Source organism: Canis lupus, chromosome 14, assembly GCF_048164855.1.
Source record: "Canis lupus baileyi chromosome 14, mCanLup2.hap1, whole genome shotgun sequence".
NCBI classification, from domain to species: domain Eukaryota; kingdom Metazoa; phylum Chordata; class Mammalia; order Carnivora; family Canidae; genus Canis; species Canis lupus.
Genome location: NC_132851.1, coordinates 46,787,484 through 46,811,456, shown reverse-complemented (window position 1 = coordinate 46,811,456; position 23,973 = coordinate 46,787,484). Strand labels below are relative to the sequence as shown.

The 23,973-nt window shown below is 47.6% G+C and overlaps 2 long non-coding RNA genes across 3 annotated transcripts; one reads left to right on the top strand and one right to left on the bottom strand.

Moving 5' to 3' along the window:
* Positions 1-1,738: 1,738 nt before the first annotated feature.
* LOC140603467 (uncharacterized) lies at positions 1,739-20,537 on the bottom strand. Of its 2 annotated transcripts, none has more exons than XR_012006447.1 (5): positions 20,411-20,537; positions 15,269-15,439; positions 3,870-4,006; positions 2,611-2,835; positions 1,739-2,209 (listed from the first exon to the last, which is right to left on the bottom strand). It is a non-coding gene; the product is annotated as an uncharacterized lncRNA (long non-coding RNA). The 2 variants fall into 2 exon arrangements; XR_012006448.1 differs by lacking the exon at positions 20,411-20,537 and adding an exon at positions 18,679-18,842.
* On the top strand, positions 17,463-19,581 carry LOC140603466 (uncharacterized). Its single transcript, XR_012006446.1, has 4 exons — positions 17,463-17,573; positions 17,682-17,919; positions 18,967-19,275; positions 19,409-19,581. It is a non-coding gene; the product is annotated as an uncharacterized lncRNA (long non-coding RNA).
* Positions 20,538-23,973: the final 3,436 nt, after the last annotated feature.

The window sequence follows — 23,973 nt, the reverse complement described above, 5'->3', positions numbered from 1 at the left end:
ATCATACCTGAGAGCGAAGCCACATGATGCCACCTACAGTGATGATCTATCGTCTGCCTGGATTGGTGGCTAAATCCCAGATACAGGATGACAAGTGAGGGGCCCCTGTGATGCCAGCTGCACCTCTTTCAGTTTGGAATACAATCCCATGGAATTCCAGCCGTATTATCTGGTTTCGCTTCTAGGATGGCACATTTTGTAGAGGCCTTTACAGAATGTGTTGTGCTGGTTACTTCCTTTCCAAACGCATTTACACTAGGGTTTCTCAACAGCAGCACTCTTTGACCTCTTGGACCAGATGATTCTTTGGGAGCTGTCCCAGGCATTGTAAGATGGTTAGCTGGCCTCCACCCACCAGCTGCCAGGAGCACCTACTGCTTCTATAACAGTGCCCAACCATGAGGACACTGCTTTGCCCAGAGTTGCCTTTATGGGCATGGTGCCTGCCAAATTCTGGGCTCCTCGGGGTTTCAGCCAAGGTCCAACCAGTAGTATAAAATATATATATTTTAGAGGGGAAGGGCGGAAGGAGAGGGAGAGAGACCATCTTAAGCAGGCTCCACACCCAGCTCAGAGCCCAACACAGGGCTTGACCTCACAACCCCGAGATCATGACCTGAGCTGAAATCAAGAGGTGGATGCTTAAGTGACTGCACCACACAGGTGCCCCCCCACCATCTCTCTATCTTTAAACCCCCAAATGATTGAGAACGTTGCTCTAGCAACTGCTAGATGTAGGCCATTATTTCAGGTAAGTTTCTGTAATTCATTTATACATTCGACCACGCAAACACATATGCACAGGCCTTTTTCCGAGCTTTCATTCCACAGTCCCCTGATTGGACTAACCCATATTTCATAATTGCCTCAGTCGCAATAACTGTAGCTTATAAAAAGACTCCAATCGAGGTATGATTCCAGCGCACAACTTTTTTCCAAAACTGACCCTCATGCCCCCATATTTATTCCTGCACGGTCCAGCATTGAAGCCAGCTCTCAACATGAGCTTATTCTCTATTGAGTTTGCCAGATTTAGGGACGCCTGGGTGGCTCAGTGGTTGAGCATCTATCTTCCCCTCAGGGCATTTTCCTGGGGTCCTGGGATCGAGTCCTGGATGGGGCTTTCCTCAGGGAACCTGTTTTTCCCTCTGCCTGTGTCTCTGCCTCTATGTGTCTCTCATGAATAAATAAATAAAATCTTTTTTTAAAGTTTGCCAATTTAGCAAATAAAAATGCAGGATACCCAATTTACTATGAATTTCACATAAGCAATGAATAATCTTTTGGCATAAACAGGGTCCAAATGCTGCTAAACACCATACAATATGCAAGACAGCCCCAAAAACAAAGAATTATACAGTCTACAGATTACATGAGACACACCTACATTTTATCTGGCCATCCTGCATCTCTATCCACTCTGGTCTTGAACCTGCTGATGCGTGTTGTTCTCAAGAAGTAGCATCTTCTCCCATGTACTACTTAGAACCATGAGGACACTGCTTTGCCCAGAGTTGCCTTTATGGGCAGGGTGCCTGCCAAATTCTGGGCTACTTGGGGTTTCAGCCAAGGTCCAACCAGGAATCCAGAAATCAAATGGAACTTTTTATTTTATTTTATTTTATTTTATTTTATTTTATTTTTCTATTTTCAATTGGAATTTTAATGTAGGGAATTGGCTCTACCGATGATGTAAGAGGCTTGAAAAAGCCAGAAAGTAATGAAGTAACTGGCAAGATTGGCAAATGCACAACATTTATTCCCATCCCCAGGCTGGAGGGACAAAAGAAGGAGGTGGAGTTACTAGAGCCAGGAGGTCATCTGGCAAACGAGGAAGTTGAAAACGGATGCTGCAGAAGCAGGTGACAAGAAGAAATCCAGTGCCTGTCTCCACCCAAGGAGAAGAGGAGGAGAAATACCCTGGCTCCTCCCACCAACCGATTTCCTCCCAGTTCCTCCCATGGGCCAAAGCCAGCCAGAAAGTAGCTCGGAGACCTGTGGACTGTAACTAGTCTAGAACAATCTGAGCACCAACTCTGGTCATCAGTGGTGGGCTCTGTCTTCTAGCTCCGCGGAGCCCAGGAGAGGAGGGATCCTCCTGTCCTTGGGATTCAGATGAAGCCTTGGTAGCCACTGCCTCAATCACCAGCTCCTAGGCGTGGAGCCTGCTCAAGATTCTCTCTTCTTCTCTCTCTGCCCCTCCTTCTCTCTAAAAACAAACAAACAAAAAGCTTTTGATTGTGTCCACTAAGTCACCTGAGTTTTCCTGTAATGAGTCACGCTATTGCTCTCTTATTCTTTCCAGATCAGCTCTTCTCTGACCACTGTTCAGGATGCTCTGAGGCCCTGTGGCGGCCCCGCACGCTGCCCCTCCTCTGGACCCCAGTGTGACCATGTGGCTCGTGCTGGCCAAAGAAATGCAAGCAGAAGCTTCTGGTGGAAGCTTCAAGAGCAGACACACAATTCACCGATTTTTTATTTCCTGTCTTAGGGACCATGAACGAAATCTGTCAAGATGGAACCCTGGTCCCTGGATTAGTCTTCTATTGCTTCCATAACAAAATTACCACACGCTCAGCACCTTAAAACAACACAAATTGATTATCTTACAGTTTTGGAGGTCAGAGTCCAAAATCCATCTCACTGGGCTAAAGTCAGGGTGTTGACAGCTGGGTCCTTCTAGAGGCTTCAGGGGAAAATCCACTTCCCTGCCTTTTGTAGTGTCTAGAGGCTGCCCTCCTCACTCCTTGGCTTGTGGTTGTCCCTCCATCACTCCAGCCTCTTCCTTCCATGGTCACATCTCCTGCTATTGGCTTTGACATGCTTGCTTCCCTCCTACGAGGACACTTGTGATTACATCGGGCCCACCAGGTTAACCCAAGACAGTCTCCCCATCTCAAGAGCCCTAACTTGATCACATCAGCAAAGAGCCTTTTGCCACACAAGGTACCATTGTCACAGGCTCTGGGGATTAGGATATGGATGCCTTCAGGGACCATTATTCTGTCTACCTCAGTCCTTGAGAGATTACAGTGAGCAGAGCCCCACCTGCCAAGCAGCGCTAGGCATGTAGTATGAGTGAAAAATAAATGTTTACGGCATTGAGTCGCTAAGATTTAGGGGCTTATCTGTTCCTGGTGCACAATTGAGTCCACATTTACACCCTGTTTCTTTTCTGTATCTGTTTATATTTTGCAAAATTTAAAAATAACTTAAAAGTATTAAATATGGCTATTTTCTGCAGAAAGTACACTTTAAAATAGTACACCCATAAATCATCAATCTATGAGGAAACCAAGGAGCTTTTTTGTTGTTGTTGTTCCTGAACAAAAGTAACTTTGGAACTGTAAAGTAGACCTAAAAACAAATATTGCACATATTCCAGATCCTAACAGAAAGTCTTTTCTGAATCTGAAAAAATCTTCACAGATTCCCTTTGTTCCAAAAAACTAACAAATTGGGACACCTGGGTGGCTCAGTGGTTGAGTGTCTGCCTTTGGCTCAGGGCACAATCCCGGGGTCCTGGGATGAAGTCCCACATCGGGCTCTCCGCATGGAGCCTGCTTCTCCCTCTGCCTGTGTCTCTGCCTCTCTCTGTGTCTCTCAGGAATAAATAAATAAAATCTTAAAAAAAAAAAAAAACTAACAAGTTAGCAACGTGGATCTACTTAGATGTTGAACCAGATGAAAGTCAGAGAGAAAATGGTTCATTGAAAGATAATTAAACTTAGTCTTGTTTTTCCTCAAAGTAGGGAGAGGGGGGTCTGACCATTGAAATGAAAACACTGAATTTCCAAATACAATCCTTTTCTTGATTTCTGTAATTATGTTAAAAGTCATAAAAAGCAGAACGATAAATCTCTAACAACCTTGAAATGCAGAGTCCAAGCTGGACCACCACCCACATCTCTTCTTCATAAGTCAGATGGACATGCGGACACATCAGTCTCAGCCCCAAGCAGTGGTCACCGGCTTTTTGGTCTTGCCCCTCTAATCAGTAAGAAGTCTTTAGTAAAAAAAAAAAAAAAAAAAAAAAAAAAGAAGTCTTTAGTAAATTCCTCCAATATGTGCACTTATCAAAGTGTTACGAGCATTACAATACATACACACACACAAAGAAAATAAAAAGATAACATAAAAGTGAAATCAGTAACACTTTTAAATGCCTTGCTAATCATAATGGCATCATCAAACACTAGTTAATCTTTTGGGATACAATATGCCCTGAAGGAAAGGTACCCCACTGGGGCCCCTGGGTGGCTCAGTCGGTTGAGCATCCGCCGTCCGCTCAGGTCATGATCCCTGGGGTTAAGCCCTGTGTTGGGCTCCCTGCTCAGCGGGGAGTCTGCTTCTCCCTCTCCCTCTGCCTCTCCCCCCTGCTCCTGCGTTCTTTCTCTCTCTCAAAGAAATAAATAAAATCTTTTAAAAATACCTAAAATTTTAAAAAAGGAAAGGCTACTCATTAATGATGGTAGATATGAGCCTAATTGTAAACTTCTTGATAATTTTGAGTATTTTTGCCCGGCTTTTTTGGTCAGATCTAATTTGGCCCATGTTATTTCTACCTTTTATTTATTTATTTATTTTTTCTACCTTTTAATGCGGAGAGCCAAGAGCTTGTTTTAGGGAAGTAAAAGCGTCTGTTTTGTCATCTTCGTTGTTTGCTTGCACACGTGCTACTGTTTTCACTTCCATCCATGGTTTCCTTGCAGGAAATCTTTTCAGTCATTTGTCCATTTTATGAGAGTTAATTTAATTGAAACCTGTGACTATTATCCAAAAATGGCTATGCTAATAGAGCTGGGCATGCCTGACCTGTAACACATCATACTGGTCCAAAAGCAAATGCAAGAGTGAGGAGACCACCTTCAACCCTCTCTGTGTTCTGGAACTCCGTGTCTCCTCAGAGTGGTTCCATATGATGCAACCAGGACAAGAGACCATCCGACATTTGGATCAAGTGAGGTTGCCCATGTCAATCCCTAGCACTTCTGGGACACACATGCCACACTCCATAGAACTCTGATACAATCTCCCCATATCAGTGGGGATAGGCCCCCAAGACCCCATTGGACGCCTGAACCCACGGGTATGACTGACCTCCATGGTCACTGTGGATTTTTCCTAGACATACAAACAATAAAGCTTAACTTACAAATGGGGCACAATCAGAGATTAACAACAACATAGAACAGCTGTAACAATATATCATCATGGTTACGTGAACGTGTTCATTCTCTTTCTCAAAACATCCTGCTGTATGGTGCCCTCACCCTCCCTCTTGGCGTGAGATGATAAAATGCGTTTGTGATGAGACGGAGTGAGGTAAGTGATGCAGGAGTGGGGACATACGGTTTGGCCACTATTGACCTGACAATGCGTCACAAGGAGGATCATCCATCCGCTTCCTGTCTGCGGTTGACCATGGGTAACGGAAACCACAAGAGCAAAAACCGCAGAGAAGGGAGGAACACTGTATAAACAACCAAAACGCAGGCTTCTGCAAAGGCTTCTACAAGAGCGATGAATTCAGGTATGTGGCAAAGATCTATAATCTCTTCAATTAGTATTGCCATCATAAAACAAATTAAAAAAAAAAAAAAAAAAAACCTGAAGCCCAGAGAGGCTGGATGACTTTCCCCTAATACCACAGATGGCTCTTGGCCATTAGGACCAGAAACCAGATCCTCTGTACCTCAGGCCAACATGCTTCTCAAGGCACCACAAGATTATGAATGAGTAAATTTAGCAATTTTGTGACTGAATTCAGTCCTGCTGGCCTCCCTTCAGCTTGGTGCTGTACGATGAGGTGGAAACACTCAAGCCAAAGCAAGGGGAAGCAGCCTGGAGGTGACCTGTCTAGCCCCGGAGATTGGAGATTTTTGAGTCTTTGCAAGATACGAGGGGGGACAGTTTGTCTTTCCTCTGTGTCTCTGGTCCCCAGTTACTGTTTGTCTCATGGACAAGGGTCTTTAGATTGACTGATGAAGGTTCTCCTGAGAAGAGTTCTCTTGTGCCTGCTCCACCAAGGCATTCAAGGACATTGTAGTCAACGCCACATGGATTGTATTGATATATGTTGATTGTATTCAAGGTGTCTGGTGTGACAGTACATAAAGGATGATAAAATGTCCCTGGAAATGTAATAAGATGAAGATGATTCTATTTCGCTCCTACCGCTGGAGTGCAATCAGGGAAGCAGGAGCACTAAGAGGGTTCATGGGATAGATTAGATCTTACCCAGTTTGGGGAGTTGCTGAGGAAGGAACGTCTCCAAAAGTAGCAGAGAAGGGCCCTAGCCAGCCCTGGTGCAGGTGGGCCAGTCAGAGCTTGTTGCCGTTGGGTGAAACCAACGGCTGGAGAGGAGCCACAGAGGAGGCCACTGTAGCAGCTTCTGAAGGCCGTCAGCTCCTTGTGGCTTCCACCCTTGTGAGCTCACAGCAAAGCATCTCCTGGAGGGTCTGGAATCGCCGCTGGGCAGTAGGGCCAGCAGTCGGGGAGAAGGGCTGGATTCAGAGGAGGAAAAGCATGAACCAAAGAGAACCCACTGGGCCCTCTGTGGCTGTGCCTAACTGCCCCTGCTCACTTCACAGTGGCTGCTGCTTCATCTCTGCCTCTCCAGTGTCTCTTGGAGGACTCCAGGGGACTCCTATACCCGGGGATCTTAAAGGTAGTTCCACTCTAGCTAGGTCGACATTGCACGAAGCCACCAACAGCTCCTCTCAGGGACCAACACTATGTAGGTGGAAGCAAGTTTGAAAAGCTGCTTGGGGTAGCTCCAGTTCCACTCCCAAGGTTCTAGCTCCAGTTCCACCCATGATAGATATGCTGCCTCCTGAGGATGTGAGCCCACCTGCCTGCAGGGCTCTTGCTTTATGTATGGAATATTCCAGTTTGGAGCTGGACCTGAACCCTGGAGGTGAGGCTGCAAGGGGCCTCCTTACGGCACTTCTCTGCTGCCTTTGCCTCCTGCGGGGTTCAGCTTCCCTGGAAATAAACCTGGAACCATGTATAGAATTTAGGTTTGGGGAAAAACCTACAATAGCTGTTAAAATTGTAACTGCTCTTCCTCTTGGGGCTAGCAATCCCACCGCTGAGACGTTCGCCCTCACCCCTTGCCAACTGTGTGAACCTGCACGTACCTACAGATGTGCAAAATTCTGCTACTGATGCATTCATCGGAGCATAAAGCAAAAACTAGACCTACGGAGGAGGCCTGGTTAAATAAAATGTGGCACCTCCAAGGGACAGAATTCTATGAAGCCAGGAAAAATGAATAAGAAAGTTTTCCATGCTAGGGACACGCAGGTAGCTCAGTGGGTTTAGCATCTGACTTCGGCTCAGGTCATGATCTCGGGGTCCTGGGATCGAGCCCCACATCAGGCCCCCTGCTCAGCGGGGAGCCTGCTTCTCCCTCTCCCTCTTCTCCTCTTCCCTGCCTGTGCTCTCTCTCTCCCTCTCAAATAAATAAATAAGATGTTTTAGAAAAAGAAAAAGAAAAATCTGTGCTAATGTAGAAATATCTCTGGGATAAGTAGAAGAGAAACAAATGAAGAAGAAAAGGAAAAAGAGAAAGGTTCAAAGTGATGTTTACAGTACCCCGACTTCCCTATAAGGCAAAGAGGAAAATAATTACACACACTTAGATTTGCTCAGACGTTTGAAGCATTGAAAAGACACGAGAAATGAGCAGAAGTGGTTATGAGCGTGGTTGGCTGAGGGCCCCCTTCTGGGATGCAGACTTCTCCTGGGATGGAGGGGCAAGAATGCCACGGACGAGAGGACAGGGACAGGAACCAGAGGTCCCCACGTATACGTTTGTATGATGTTTGGATTTTTGAGCCATGTTTAGTGTTTCACATATTCACAAAAATAAATAAATTTTAAAATTAAATTCAGGTTGCCTTCAAAGAAAGAGAAGAAAAAGGAGAAGACTTTGGAGAAGCATCAAAGTATTAGCCTGCCTGGAACAGCCGGAGTCTAGGTCAGACCCTGTCTCCACTTCACCCAAGCGCTGGATTTGGGAGAAGCTGGGTGAACAGAATTCCAGCCGGCAGGTGGACGGAATAGCTTGGAGGGCAGGACGGTGATGAGCCGCAGAGCACAGATCCCGGAGCCACCTGCAGAGGCTCCAACGTGGCCCCACCACTTACAAGCTGGGCAACCTTAGGGTGAGCCACCTAACTTTTCAGTGCCTCGGGCTCCTTACCTGTAAAATGAGGCATAATGATGATGCTTATTTAGGATGGATGTTACTAGGAATAAATCAGTTCCCATGTCTGAAGTGCTTAGAATAGTGCTTAGCATACAGAAAGGACTCTAGAAGCCCATTTACTTCTTTTTTTTTTTTTTTTTTTTATTGGTGTTCAATTTACTAACATACAGAATAACACCCAGTGCCCGTCACCCTTTCACTCCCACCCCCCGCCCTCCTCCCCTTCTACCACCCCTAGTTCGTTTCCCAGAGTTAGCAGTCTTTACGTTCTGTCTCCCTTTCTGATATTTCCCACACATTTCTTCTACCTTCCCTTATTTTCCCTTTCACTATTATTTATATTCCCCAAATGAATGAGAACATATAATGTTTGTCCTTCTCCGACTGACTTACTTCACTCAGCATAATACCCTCCAGTTCCATCCACGTTGAAGCAAATGGTGGGTATTTGTCATTTCTAATAGCTGAGTAATATTCCATTGTATACATAAACCACATCTTCTTTATCCATTCATCTTTCGGTGGACACCGAGGCTCCTTCCACAGTTTGGCTATCGTGGCCATTGCTGCTAGAAACATCGGGGTGCAGGTGTCCCGGCGTTTCATTGCATTTGTATCTTTGGGGTAAATCCCCAACAGTGCAATTGCTGGGTCGTAGGGCAGGTATATTTTTAACTGTTTGAGGAACCTCCACACAGTTTTCCAGAGTGGCTGCACCAGTTCACATTCCCACCAACAGTGCAAGAGGGTTCCCCTTTCTCCGCATCCTCTCCAACATTTGTTGTTTCCTGCCTTGTTAATTTTCCCCATTCTCACTGGTGTGAGGTAGTATCTCATTGTGGTTTTGATTTGTATTTCCCTGATGGCAAGTGATGCAGAGCATCTTCTCATATGCATGTTGGCCATGTCTATGTTCCATGCTCATGGATTGGCAGAATTAATATTGTGAAAATGTCAATGTTACCCAGGGCAATATACACGTTTAATGCAATCCCTATCAAAATACCATTTACTTCTTTATCCGTTATTGCACAGGAGGGTCAAGATCTTAGAGAGAGGGGCGGCTGGGTGGCTCAGTGGTTGAGCATCTGCCTTTGGCTCAGGTCATGACCCCGGGGTCCTGGGATCCAGTCTCGCCTCAGGCTCCCGGTGAAGCCTGCTTCTTCCTCTGCCTCTCTCTCTGTGCTTCTCATGCATAAATAAATAAAATCTTTAAAAAAAGATCTCAGGAAGAGATCTTCAGCATGATTCTCTGGATGTGATCTTAGCCGGGGACCGGGTAGTCTTGAATCTTCCATTGAGACTCTGTAAGACAGTAATTGCTTAGCAAGCCCATAACTAGTCTGTAGGAATCCTCCTAGGAGACCCCCCCAACACAGAATTTACCCATCTGATTCACTTTTTCTCCAAAGAGGATTCCAGGGAGATTTTCTTGGGTCTGGGGTGTCTTCAACTCGCCTCTCCTCCTATGAGAGGTTAGCAGCATTGGGATTCCCTCTAAGAGTGTAGGACTGAGATAGCTCACCTCTGGTGAAGTTCTCTGGGGCGGCCTGGAAACGAGGTCCCACAGTAATGGTTCACATATGGCCACAAGCTTCTATTCCTCCCAGAAAAGCCCGTGACGTAGGGAGGGGTCTCAGGCTGACTCTCCCTAGCTAGTCTGAAAAAGGAAAGGATCATTTCCAAAGCGACGTGGAGTGGTGGTGTCTGTACTCCTCACCCCACTTGGAGAAGGGGCGCCTGCAAACGAGAGCCTCTGCCTGCTGAGGAACCGCTCCTTCCCTCCTTAGCCTGGGCTTGTCCTGGGCCCACAGCCAGGGAGAACCAGGGAGACACAGGATGATCTTCTGGCCGTTTCAGAAGTCAGAAGCCAGGAATCTGTAGAGGCACCATGCTGTCCTCCCTACACAGGCTTTTAGAAGCAGAAGAATAGAAGTGAAAAGACCGCAGCCCTCACGGTGCCTGCATTCTGTTCCTCGAGTGGAGACCCACGGACTCTTACTGCATTCAGGTTCCAGTCATTTGGGACTATGATGTGAAAGGCCTACAGGTCCCCTAGAAAAAGTGGTTTCATCTTCTATTACCCTCCTATAGCGGACACTTCTGTGTCCCTATAGGACGCCCTTCCCCAGGCTAATGCATCCCCTTCCAGCTGCTTCGAGCAACTCAGGGCTGCTCCTCGTCCTGGGAACTGCCCTTGGCCAATGGGAGCCACCTGCTATGGTCTGAATGTTTATATGTCCCTCAAGTGCATATGTTGAAATCCTAATCCTAACTCCTAATGTGATGGTGTTTGTCAGTGGAGCCTTTGGGAGGGAAATTAGACCATGAGGGTAGAGGCATCAGGAATGGGATTAAGTGCTTTCAAAGCGATCCTGCAGAGTTCCCTAGCCCCTTTCACCATGTGAAGATACAGTGAGAGGGGCACCTGGGTGGATCTGTGGGTTAAGCATCTGCCTTCAGCTCAGGTCAGCATCCCAGGGTCTTGGGATCGAGCCCCCACATCAGGCCCCTTGCTCAGCGGGAGGCCTGCTTCTCCCTCTCCCACATCTCTCACCAACAAATAAATACATAAAATCTTAAAAACAAAAACAATGAGAAGTCTGCATCCCAGAAGAGGGCCCTCACCCGACCCCCCTCATACCCTGATATTGCACTCCCAGCTTCCAGCACCGTGACAAATTTCTGTTGTGTATTAGCTCCCCAATCTGTGGTTTTGCTAGGGCAGCCCGAGGGGACCAAGAAGCCGCCTCACCTGGCAGCCCACTGCCAACGAGTCACTGATCTAAGGGTACAGAAGGCCAGCCCCCTTGTCTCCCGAAGGTCATACAGCTTGCAAATGATGGGCCCTTGACTCCAGGCTGTTTGATTCTAAACACTGGGCCACCACACTGCAGTATTATACTGATTTATTTTTTTACATTATTTACTTTAGTTACCTAACTATTTTGATTATTGCATACCTCCCCCCACTACAATACAAGCTCTTGGAGAATATTGATTTTTGCGCCGCTCGGTCCACAGCTGGATCCCCCCCAGGACCTACCCAAGTCCAGGTACCATACCAGACCCTGAAATAGTTAGTAAATTATATTGCTCCTGTGACTTCAAGCCCTTCTTTCCGGATTTAAGGGGCAAACAAATTATAATAAGGGTAGATTGGTAACGTGAGTTTCACCCAACGTCATGTAAATAAGAACCTCTTCCTTCCCGTCTTGATTCTGCTCTGTTGTAAGTTGGATGCAATATATTTAAGGCACATGGTGATTGTTTCAATATTTGGCTTCCGTTTAAGAACCGAACGTGCCACACAGCTGTGTAATTGCTAAGTAAGATCATAGTCTCTGACTTGCCAGAATTTGCAGTGACATTGTCAAGGCCTTACCAGAGACCATGGAGGCTGGGAGAAGACCTACATGAATCTAGGGGGAAAGTTCATGAAGGTTCATGGCCAACATCACTTGTTATCTCAATCTAGTAGTGCTTGTTGTGACTGCAGAGGGCACCCAAAATAGCACCTCATTGAATTTCTGAACTACTTGAGAAATAGACAAAAAAAAAAAAAAGATCCAAGGAAACCAAAATATCATGTTTACTGCTAAGAAAGCTGACAGTGCAGAATGTGTGGATTTAAGGGTGAAATGTCATCCTAGGGTGTCTGGGTGGCTCAGTTGGTTAAGCATCCAACTCTTGATTTCAGCCCAGGTCGTGAACTTGGGGTCATGCGATCGAGCCCAGCACCAGGCTCCGCTCAGCAGGAAGTCTGCTTGAGCTTCTCTCCCTCTGCCCCCCAACCCCACACTTGCATGCACTTGCAGTCTTTCTCAAATAAATAAATAAATGTTTTAATTATTTTTTAGTTTAAAAAAAAGAGTGAAATGTTTTCCTAATACTAAACCCCAGAACTAGACAAACTCACCCATGGATGACTACAGACCTCGCCAAGCAGGGCCTTGGCCCTTTAATCCTAGAACACAAAGGAACAGGGCAGGATGCACACTCTCTGTGGGTCCACCAGCTTCCAAGAGGACTCCAAAGGGAAGGGATGGCTAACTCTATCCAGAAGCTCCTTTGAAACGTGATGTGGGAAACAAAGACAAAGGAAAAATGAAATTTCCTTACTATTTACAGCCCACTGACAAGTCCTTGAAACAGGCAGAGTGACCTTCCTCTAGGATCTCTGCTGCCTCCGTATTAATACTCTGCTAAGAGCAAAAGGCAATCTTAGCCCGACCCTTGGGATCCTGTAAGTCTACTTAACACATAAAAATTTCTTTGGAGGAGCACCCGGGGGGGCTCAGTGGGTTAAGCATCTGCCTTCAGCTCAGGTCATGATCCCGGGGTCCTGGGACGGAGCCCTGCATCGGGCTCCCTGCTCAGTCTGCTTCTCCCTCTGCCTGCCACCCCCCACTGCTGGTGTGCTTTCTCTCTCTCTCTCTCACTCTCTCTCTCCCTCTCTGTGTCAAATAAATAAATACATAAAAATCTTTTTAAAAATTTCCTTTGAAAAAAAAATTTCCTTTGGTAACTTCTTTTATCTCTAGCCTCCAGATCCAGGTGGCGATCATCCCCCAAGCACATGACCCACCGATACACATCTGAAAGGTCTCATGACTCAGATTTTGGTAGACAGTGGTAAACAGCCTTTTCCCAACCATAGCTAGCCCCCTCCAGGCCCTGGAAACCTTGCTTCCAAAATTCCTTAGAGACCTACACCATCCCCAACCCCTTCCCAACTTGAAAGTATATCATGGGCCACTCGTCACATGATGCCAGGGCAGCTCTTTCTGCCCTCGAGTCCTGTCCCTGTGCTCAAAACCACCTTTTTTGCGCCAAAGATTCTCGTTGCATTCAAGAATTCTTTCTTGGGGGCAGCCTGGGTGGCTCAGCAGTTTAGCGCCACCTTCAGCCCAGAACCTGATCGAGTCCCACGTCGGGCTCCCTGAATGGAGCCTGCTTCTCCCTCTGCCTGTGTCTCTGCCTCTCTCTCTCTCTCTCTCTCTCTCTCTCTCTCTCTCTCTGTCTCTCATGAATAAATAAATAAAATCTTAAAAAATAATAATTCTTTCTTGGCCTTCAGTCTCCAATCCCAACATCTTTCCTTTATCAAACCCACTAGCTACACAAGTCACTGCAAGGAAAGAGTGGGTGATAGTGCAGAGATGTGAGGAGCGTCACAGGAGGGACACAAACCCCCTCCTAGTGGAAGGAAGCATGAAGAGTGAGGATGACTTTATAATGTCAACAGTAGTGTCCTGTGGCCCCTGGACAGCTCTCAAAGGAACTTCAGTTACATTTCTGCCCTGTGAACTCGGTGTTACGAATATGCAACAACCTCCTACAGCTACCGTGTTGCCTCATAGTTATCACAGCTAAACCTAGATGAAAATCCTAGAATTTCACAGCCCCAAAGTGAAACTTCAAAGTTAATCCAGCCTACTGCTCTCCTTTTTACAGATCATGAAACTGAGGCCCAGAGAGGTGAAACAGGCATATGTTTTTTCTTTTTTCTCTCTCTCTTTCTTGACACCAGGGACAATTTGATGACAAGCTGAAAAACAGGTTGTTTTTCAGGGACCTGTTTTTCAGCTTGTCATCAAATTGTCCCTGGTGTCAAGAAAGAGAGAGAGAGAAAAAAGAAAAAAAGAAAAAAAAACAGCAAGAATGAGAAACAAAAATATAATATAATACACATGCCTATTTCACAGCCAAGACTATGCAGTGGGGGCACAAAATGTTCTAAGAAACAGACAGAAGCGATTTCTCTAAATGATGGAAAATGAGGGCCTCATCAACTCTCACTGTGTCTTTCGTGATTTGATACCCTCCATCGAAATTTTTCATCTATCTAAATCCGTGGTGCTCTAGTTAGCTCCAGGGAGACTTAGCCTTCTACTTTCATAAAATTCAAGAGAACTAGATAGATTTTTATGTGAATATAAACTCAATATCCTAATGACGTCTGTTTTAAATTATTTATGCACAGCTCAAACCCTCCTAGGCATTGTTTTAAAAAGGATCCTGCATTACTATGAATCACATGAGCTCATTCTCAATGAATAGTAAAAGAAATGAATGCTATCTTCAGAATCCTGAAGGAGAGGGACATCTTAGTTCAAAATCCTTTTGCTTCCTATAATGCAATATGTATGTATGTATTAAGGCCATAAAGTAGGGCCCAATAGAGATCATAAATCATCATGTTCGAAAACAGAAGTAAAGAATATATTCAACATTATAAATATATATAGTATAATGATAGCAATGATTTTTTTTCCTGTGTAGATCCATAATTGCTGCTGAAGGCATCCAATTTATTTGTTTATCCCAATGCTTAATATGAAAAGCTAGTGCTGCATTTTAAATAATAGAAAGTTTAGGTAGGGGGATGCCTGGGTGGCTCAGCAGTTGAGCGTCTGTCTTCGGCCCAGGGCGTGATCCTGGGGTCCAGGGATCGAGCCCCACAATGGTCTCCCTGCATGGAGCCTGCTTCTCCCTCTGCCTCTTTCTCTCTCTCTCTCTCTGTATGTCTCTCATGAATAAATAAATAAAATCTTTAAGAAAACAAAGAAAGTTTATGTAGGTACAGAGACTATCTATGGGGCACCTGGGTGGCTCAGCTGATTAAGATCCAACTCTTGATTTTGGCTCAAGTCATGATCTCAGGGGCGTGAGGTCGAGCCCTGCGTGGAGCTCTGCACTTAGTGTGGGGTCTGCTTGAGATTCTCTCTCTCCTTCTCCCTCTGCCCCATCCCCTGGACTTGTATTCTCTCTCTCTCTCTTTCTCTCAAATAAGTAAATAAATCTTAAAACTAAAAAAATAATAATTAAGATTCCTGATCAGAAACTACTTGCCTGTGTAACATAACAAGCAGCAGCTTGAGCCATGAATGGTGGGATGGATGTGCATATGGCTCTGAGGTTTGGGGACCGTGGGCTTCTGAGGTTTGGGGACCGTGGGCTTCGGCTCCCCGTGTAGGTCAGGCCATCACAGGGATTGTTATACACTACAGCACCAGGGCAGTTTGGTTGCTAAGGGAGTTAAAGCCTTACCTGATGAAGTACAGGCTCTCCCAGCAGATTCAGGTCACTGTATTGTGGACATGTTCTGTGATGTCCTTTTTTATTGGAATTGATGGAAATTGTCGCAATCAGGTATCTGGAACAGAGAGAAATAGTCCACCGGCCTGGCAATCCTGAATTCTAAAAAGTACTGCTCATTGCCTAGAAAGAGAAGAGAAAATGCTTTTAGGCCTCATCACTGTCCACCAGCCCTAAAACATTTGTTGGGATATTCCTCAGTGTGGTGTAAGGAAGACCTCAAAAGACGGATCCCCAGGAATATGGAGCTCCCATGGCTGCTAACAACATACCCGAAAACTCTAGAAGCTGCACTGATTATAGAAGTTGATGCCAACCCAGCATCTTCTAGGGTCATGCTCCTCAATAACAAAAACAGTAACAATAATAATAATAGCTAACACTTACTTAGCGATAACTTTGTGCCAGGAACTGTTTTAATGTCTGACTCATTTAACCTTGCAATTTACTCTATGAAGTAGGTCTACTAATATTATGCCTATATTACAATTGGGGAAACTGAGGCACAGAGCAATGAAGTACCTTGGCCAAGATCACACGGTTGCTAAATAGCTCCAGATTCCTTGCACTTTCCCGCCCAGGTCGAGAAACTGTTTTTGATGGGCTAACAGTTACTGGTACACGTGCACGCAGGTACACATGTCCTGTCTCCTTACCCAAGTATTTCAACGAAGCAGACTTTCAAGTTAATTGGGTCAAGTAATAAAGATCTAATGTGAGATCTTGCAGATCGGCGCAGTTCCTTCAGATTTTATTCTTTTACACTCATATTATTATTTTTTGGAAAGAGAGGGGCAGGGGAGGGGCAGAGGGAGAGAGAAACCTAAGCAGACTCTGTGCTGAGCGAGGAGTCCAGCACCGGGCTCGATCTCATGACCCTGAGACCGCAATGTGAGCTGAAACCGAGAGTTCGATGCTTAACTGGCTATGCCATCAGGTGCCCACACTCATATTATTTTTTATGCTGAACTATTTTACTTGAAAAAAATAGATCCTTAAAGTATTTTACTTTAAATCACAGATATCATGACATTTCACCCCTAAATACTTCAATTTGCAACTCAAAAAAAATGAGGACATCCTACGTAACCAAAATAAATACTTACGCCTAACATGCCACGATATTAATCAGCCTAATGAATTTTAATACCATTTATGACCCAAGCCATATTCCAATTTCCATAATTGTTCCCAAAATAGATTTTGTTGCTGCTCAAAACTGTTGGCACTAGGCTCTAATCTAAAATTGGGTCCCTTAAAAATAAATAAATAACATAAAATAAAATTGGGTCCCTTCAATTTCTCTTCCTCTGTAACAGCCTCTGTCTTCGTGGTGATGATTTGCTGAGAGTCCAGGACCGTGGACGCATGGAATGTTTCTTCACCTTTGAGATTTGCCTGAAGGTTTTGTCACAGTGTTTAGCTTGTTCTTACTTTTTCCATTTATTATCTGTGTTTTAGATACTCTTCTGATACTTATAGGGGCAAAAACCATACATATATATATATTTTTTTTTTAATCTGCAGACTGTTATAACAGACTAGAAACAAGTCTCTGAAAACTCAAGAGGGGAATGAGCAGAAACAAATGACCAAAGAAACATCTTTGGGTTCCTTCTGGATTTAATTCATTTGAGTGATACCTGGATGAATGAACACAGATAATTGAGAGTAGAAAAAAGAACAAGGATGCCTGGGTGGTTCAGTTGGTTAAGCATCTGCCTTCAGCTCAAGTCATAATCCTGGGGTCCTGGGATCAAGCCCCATGTTGGGCTCCCTGCTCAGCAAGGTGTCTGCTTCTCCCTCTCCCTCTGCCTCCCCATGCTTGCGCTCTTTCTCTCAAATAAATAAATACAATCTTTAAAAAAAAAAAAAAAAAAGGAAAAAGGAAAAGGACAAGGCTCAACAATTTTCATTCTGAGCAAGGACTAGGCATTACAGGCACAGGGCAACTTTGTGCAATGGATGCCAATATGCACACTAGGATTTGGGGTTTTCGCCTACCAAGCTTTATTACATTAGGTGGGTTTGGTGATACAAGTTCTGATTGGAGACTCCAATCTTTCCAGAGTCAAAGTGTAAAGTAGCTAGGCTTAGTTGCTTAGGCAACCAACAATGTGTGACTGATGAGTCATAAATCCAACTTGTTGCTAACTTGCAGTCACGAAAGTCTTTGGAATCTTTGTTCCAAGACAACTCATTTGAATGCCCTTTAAAGGCTCAGGAAATAGCCCTGAAAAACATTTCTTCAAGGCAGGTAAACAAAAACTGTGTCTACGGTATTGTTAAAATAGACTGGATGCATTTCAAGATACTTCCAGCCTTCAACCACCCGCCAAATAGTCTATGTGTCTCCTTTTGTCAGGACCCAGGCAAGCGGGCTCCGGTCCACCCCTGGAGCCCTAGACCCCGCAGCTGGCCCAGTGAGACCTGCCTCGAGCCCGCCGTGCAGGTGCACACCGAGCTGTGTCCTTCCCCATGTGGCGTTATCCAATCAGGAAGTCAAGTCACCGCTCTCCATCGGTTCAGGGTTCCACACTCAAGGGCGTCTGGCCACGTGCTTAACCTGAGCGTCTTACACAGCACACAGAGCGGGACACAAGGTGACAGCAGGGTGCATGCGGGGCTAAGGGCCCAGCCGGGGAGCCAGTGCGGGTGCTCGCTGGGGACAAGGCCTCGCTCTGCTCCGGGTCAGCACTCGGCACCTCCTGCTGCGGCTGTTCAAGGCCCGAAGGGTCTCGGGTCTGCTCAGAGATCCCTGCCGGGGCCTCCTCAGGTGGTCACGCATAGAGGGCCCCGGCCTGCCGGGTCTGACAGTCTGCTGCCAAAATCCGCCCCTTTTTTAAAAAGAGATTTAACGGGGGCTCCTGGGGGCCTCAGTCAGTCAAGTGTAGGCCTTCAGCTCAGGGCATGATCAGGGGGTCCTGGGCTCCCTGATCCGCGGGGGGTCTGCTTCTCCCTCCCCCTTCGCTGCTGCCCCTGCCTGTGCTTGCTCTCTCTCTCTCTCTCTCTCTCTCTCTCAAATGAAGAAGTAAAATCTTTAAGCAAAAAAATAAATAAAGGGATTGAACTAGTCTTGGGCCGCTGCAGACCTCCTCTGGTTCTGCTCCTTCTCAGTTCTAGGGGGGTGGGAGGTCCAGGTGACATTGGCCCCGGGTGTCTCCCAGCTGCAGTACCCTAACTGCGTGTGTCCTCACGTGGCACAGGCTCCTGCTCGACATGAGAGACTCCGTTTTGCTGTCTCCAGGTCTGCAGAGCCAAGTGCCAGCTGGCCACGGCAAGGTACAGGCGTCTGGGGGGGGTCAGGTGGCCTTGCAGTGGGGAGCCCTGGGAGGGCCAGGACCGGGGAAGCCGGGCCTCACCTGGTTGCCACAGCAACTCTTCAGAGGCGGACTCCTGGGACACGGAGGCTCCTTTCCCTAACGCAGAGGGAAGTGAATCAGGTGGGCAGAGCTGACCAGGGTGATGAAAGCATTCTAGAAACTCCCTCTCAAAAGTAAATCCTTGCTGACAACACCAGGTGCTGGCAAGGTGTAAAAGCCAGAGGAAGTGTCATTCCTCGCTGGCCAGGATGCAGAACGGTACAGTCACTTCGGAGACAGTCTGGACAAAGCTTAAACAACACGTACTCTCCTTACCCCATGACCTAGGCGGCACTCGGCCCCAGCAGCTGAGAACTCATGCCTACACGAAAACCTGCCCAGAGACGTTTCTAGAAGCTTTGTTCATCTTTGCCAAACCTTGGAAACGGCCCAGATGCCCTCCGGTCGGCCAACGGATACATAAGCTGTGGCACAACCAGACAAGGGAATATTATTCGGTGCTAAGAAAGAAATGAGCTATCAAGTCTTGCAAAGGCAGAGACGAGACAAATGCGTCTTATGAAGTGAAAGAAGCCAACCTGGAAAGGCTGGACGCTGAACGACTTCAACTACGGGCATTCTGGAAACCGAAGAAAGGTCAGGGGTCGCCAGGAGTCAGGGAGAGGGAGGGATGCTCACTCAGTCCCCCGAGGGGTTTAGGGGCAGCGAAGCCACTCTGTGTCATACCATCCACCCAATGGTGGATGCGTGTCATTCGCTCTTTTTCCAGACCCGGGGAGCGGACACCACGGCGAGCTGTGATGCACAGCTGTGAGCCCGGGCGACGGGGACGCGGCCCGCAGGGACAGCAGTCTAAGGGGTGCACCCTCCCGACAGGGCGTGTTGGTGATGGGGGGCCGCTCGGGCGACGGGGCAAGGGGGGGCGTGGGACTGTCCCTGCCACTCAACTGTGCTATGAATCTAGACCTGCTCTGAAAAATAGTGTTTTCTTTTCTTTTTTTTTTTTTTTAAGTAAGTCCTACCCAACCTTCTGCCAACTAGATTTTGATTACGGCGCCTCTCTCCCAGAATGGAACTGTGCCCTGCGAGGAGATCGGCTGGGCTCAGATTTACACCCTGCTGTGGGTATTTTTCTTTTTTTTTTAAGATTTTATTTTATTTATTTATTCATAGAGACACAGAGAGAGAGAGAGAGAGACAGGGGCAGAGGGAGAAGCAGGCTCCATGCAGGGAGCCCGACGTGGGTGGGACTCGATCCCGGGGCTCCAGGACCACACCCTGGGCTGAAGGCAGGCGCTGAACCGCTGGGCCGCCCAGGGATCCCCCACTGCTCTGCTTCTGTGCTACTTGATGGTATTGATTCCTCAGAGAGGACACGAGTGACTCACAAGATCGCGTGATTCCCAGGGCCTCTCGCAGAAGGAGGCAGATGGCAAGTAGGAGCTGGGACAAGAGAGACGGTGCCAGGAGGCCCAGGGCTGCTCTGGTCCCTCGGAAGTCATCAGAGATGCTCCCCCCACTGCCCCCTGCCCCCTGGAAGCCCCCAGAACCCCTGTACCGAGCGGGGAAGGTCTGAGTGGGCCCCGACTCCCTGGGGTGTGATCCAGAGTGATCCAGAGTATTTAGTCCCTCCTCCCCTACTCCCCCCCAGGCCCCTGCCCAGGGAGCGCCTGCTCTCTGGCCAACCCCGCACCCTGCTTTCTGCCGCCACCCCCAGCCCTGCTGGTCTGGCTCCCCCTCCCTCTCTCCCGGTCCCCACTTCTCTCTGTACCTCTCTTGTTCTGGGATCAGTGCATGTGTCTCCTCCGCCCAGCGAGGCTCTTGGTGAGCAAATCGCAGGGGCCAAGAGCCTGAGTCGGAGCCAGGCCGTGCTGTGACCTCTTCTGGGCCTCATTTTTCTCGCCTGTAAACGGGGAATGATAGTAGCTACTTGTCAGGATGTTTAAAAGGCGCTGCAGGAATCTCAGCCCCCTACATACGGAACTAAATTTTATTCTCTCCTGGTAGACACTTGGTTGCTAATTTAACTAAAGGCCCCACGACCGTGTTGTGAAGGAAGGAAGGAAAGAAGGCAAAAAGGAGATAAAAGAAATCGAGGGGTTGGGGGGCCTTGATACAAAGGAGCAGGTATTAGTCATATTTCAGTCTGCGCCCCATTAAATTCACTTATCTGTTCCCGAGTGGGTACAATGGCCTGGTTGCTGAACAAAATCGGGGATCCCTGGGTGGCTCAGCAGTTTAGCACTGCCTTCTGCCCAGGGCATGATCTTGGAGACCCGGGATTGAGTCCCACATCGGGCTCCCTGCATGGAGCCTGCTTCTCCCTCTGCCTGTGTCTCTGCCTCTCTCTGTCTCTCTTTGTCTCTCTCTCTGTGTCTCATGAATAAATAAAATCTTGGAAAAAAAAAAATCAGTGCCAGCCCTCAAAGAGCCCACGGTCAAGGGGCGACAGCGAATGACATCAGTAGTTGCAACACAGTGAGGGGACAGCTGAGGGACAGCAAGGTGGCCTTGCCCTGAAGCACATGGCTCAAGAGCTGGGTTCAAATGCTGGTCCTCTCAGTTCCTGGCTATGTGACTAAGCTCCTAGCACTTCGGTCACAGGGCTGCAGTGGGGGTGGGCTTGCAAGAGGGAGAGGGACCAGCACAGTGCCAGGCATCCAGTGCTTCATACACGTTCGTTACGAGTATTGAGTTTTCGTGCATCTACACACATGGCACACACTCGTACACACACCTATGCACAGTAAGTACCCACTGCAGAGCGCAAGGGGGGCATAGAAAGTGAGGAAGTAAGCCGGAGTCCGGTGGGGTTGCCAGGAGGGGGTGACTCCCCCCCACAGGCTCAGTCTTTAAGAACAAGGGAGAATGGGGTGGGGAGCAGGGGAAGGCTGAAGCACAGGCAAAGGCCTGAGAAGGAAAAAGGTGGGCCACTCCATGGGGCCGTGGGTGCAGGGGGTGCAGGGTGCGGGGTGGGGGGCAGAGCTAGCCCTGTTGGAGACTCAGGACTCAGGAGCTGAATCACACAGGCCCTGCTAACGAATCTGGATCTTGCCTAAGGCCAGTGCAGGGCTGAGCTGGAGCCTGCTGTGAACATTTTGGCACTTTCTAAAACACCACATTTTTCATAGCATTAGCCAACAATAATCCGCTTTGTGGTCATGATCCCGAAGCCCTGTAGGGTGCTGAAGCAAAGCCTGAAAAAAGACTCTGTTCAGTGTTCTATTCTTCTAGGGCCAAGAATATTTTATTGTGTTCTAATTCTTTGGGAAATGATACATTCTCTGTGGGAAGGATCCACGTCTTTTCTCTTGTATCTCCGAAAGCATCTAGAACAATCTGTTGGCACACCAGATTTGTCCAACAAATACTAAGTGAGAAATTCATATAATCCCTGCACATTATATGCAGGTAATTCCTAGTTAATTGAGGCAATTAACTGAACATTCTGATGGAAAGTGGAAATGAGGGTTGGGACATGGACTTCACTGTAGCAGGGTGTTAAAGGACAGATGCCCCTGGGGTATTCGTTGGAAGTTAGACTTTGGTGTACTGGGGAGGATGGTTTTTTTTTTTTTTTTTTTAACAAAACCAATTAGAAAGCTCTTCTTTCAAAGTGGCAGAGGGTTATTTCTTTTTTTTTTTTTTAAGATTGTATTTATTTATTCATGAGAGACACACAGAGAGAGGCAGAGACACAGGAAGAGGGAGAAGCAGGCTCCCTGTGGAAAGCCTGATGCGGGGACTCGATCCTGGGACCCCAGGGTCACGACCTGAGCTGAAGGCAGAGGCTCAACCACTGAGCCACCCAGGGGCCCCGGCAGAGGGTTATTTCTGACTTCTGGTAACACAATGTAAAACTAATGATAGAATGAGATCCCCTTTCATTTGGAAAGGAAAAGGGGGTCAAGAGAAACTGATAAATAGCAAAGAGTAATGTGGTCTGGGGGATCCACTGGGGAACACAGATCCTCCAAAACAGCAATATCTTGACAGACAACCTTTGAATCCGGGCTCATTCATTCATCCCTTCATTCATTCCATAGTTATTTTTGAGCCCCTCCTCTACCTCAGATGCTAGGTTTACAACAATGAACAAAACAGATGTCATCTTTTCCATAACTCAAGAGCATTACATTGAACCAGGGCAAACAGGCTTTTAAAAAAATAAGCTCACTAATAAGTACGTAGTAACAACGCATGATAAGTGCTCTGGAAAAAACCACAGGCAGCCTGCTATGAGGGAGAAGGGAGACCTAGGGTAGGCAGGCCCGGTGGGGGTCAAGGCCTCCCTGGGCAGAGGCGGGTCTTTCCGAGGAAGAGTCAGAGAAGGATGAGTAGGAAAAAGCCAGGACAGGACGGATGAGGAGGGGACTCCCGTTGTGGGGGAGGCCCCATGCCAGGCCTCAGGTGGACAGGGCTGAGCTATCTTGAGGAACAGAAGGGAGGAATGGAGGGGTGGCAGGAGTCGGGCGTGGAGGGGCCCAAGGGGGTGAGCACTGCCGTGCAGTGGAGGCCAGAGGCATAGAGACCAATCGGGACAGAAGGAACCGGTGAGAAATGATGGGGGCCTTCTGGGCGATTTGCAACCTGTCCCCCAACTCAACACCCTCCCTGAGTCCCCGGGCCCCAATCCCAGGGAGGAATCTCAGTTGAGGCTGGGGTAAGGGATGCAGATGGCAGAGGCACCCGGCAGCTTGCCCCCCAGTGGCAGGAAGCCAGAGCACAGGGACAGAGAACAATAGAGAAGGCTGGGGACCAAGCTGACCTGGCTTGGATCCCAAACCTCCAGGGTGGCCGCGCACAACTCACTTGCCTCCCCTTAAAATGCAGACGGATGGTACTCACTCTAAAGGTTGTAAAAGGAATTGCACGCGGATGGGTGACAGTGCCCAAGCTTCGGTTATAAAATAAGTTAATCGTGGGCATTGAAGGCGCAGCACGCGGGCCATAGTCAACGACAGCGCGCTGCGTGTGGGCGCTGCTGAGAGAGGGGCCCGGCTGGCTCGGTCTGAGACACATGCGACTCGACGGCGGGGTGGGGACTTCGAGGGGCCCCACGTGGGTGAAGAGACTACTTAAATACATAAAACTTTAAAAAGAAGTTGCGGGTCGCCTGGGTGGCTCAGCGGTTGAGCGCCTGCCTTCGGCCCAGGGCGTGACCCCGGGGTCCCGGGATAGGGCCCCACATCATGCCCCCCTGCAGGGAGCCTGTGACTCTGCTTCTCTCTGGGTCTCTCCTGAATAAATAAAATCCTTTAAAAAGTTGCTAAGAGAGAGGAGATCTTAAAAGTCTTCAAAGGGGAAAAAAGGGGGACGGAGGGTTACTGCGGA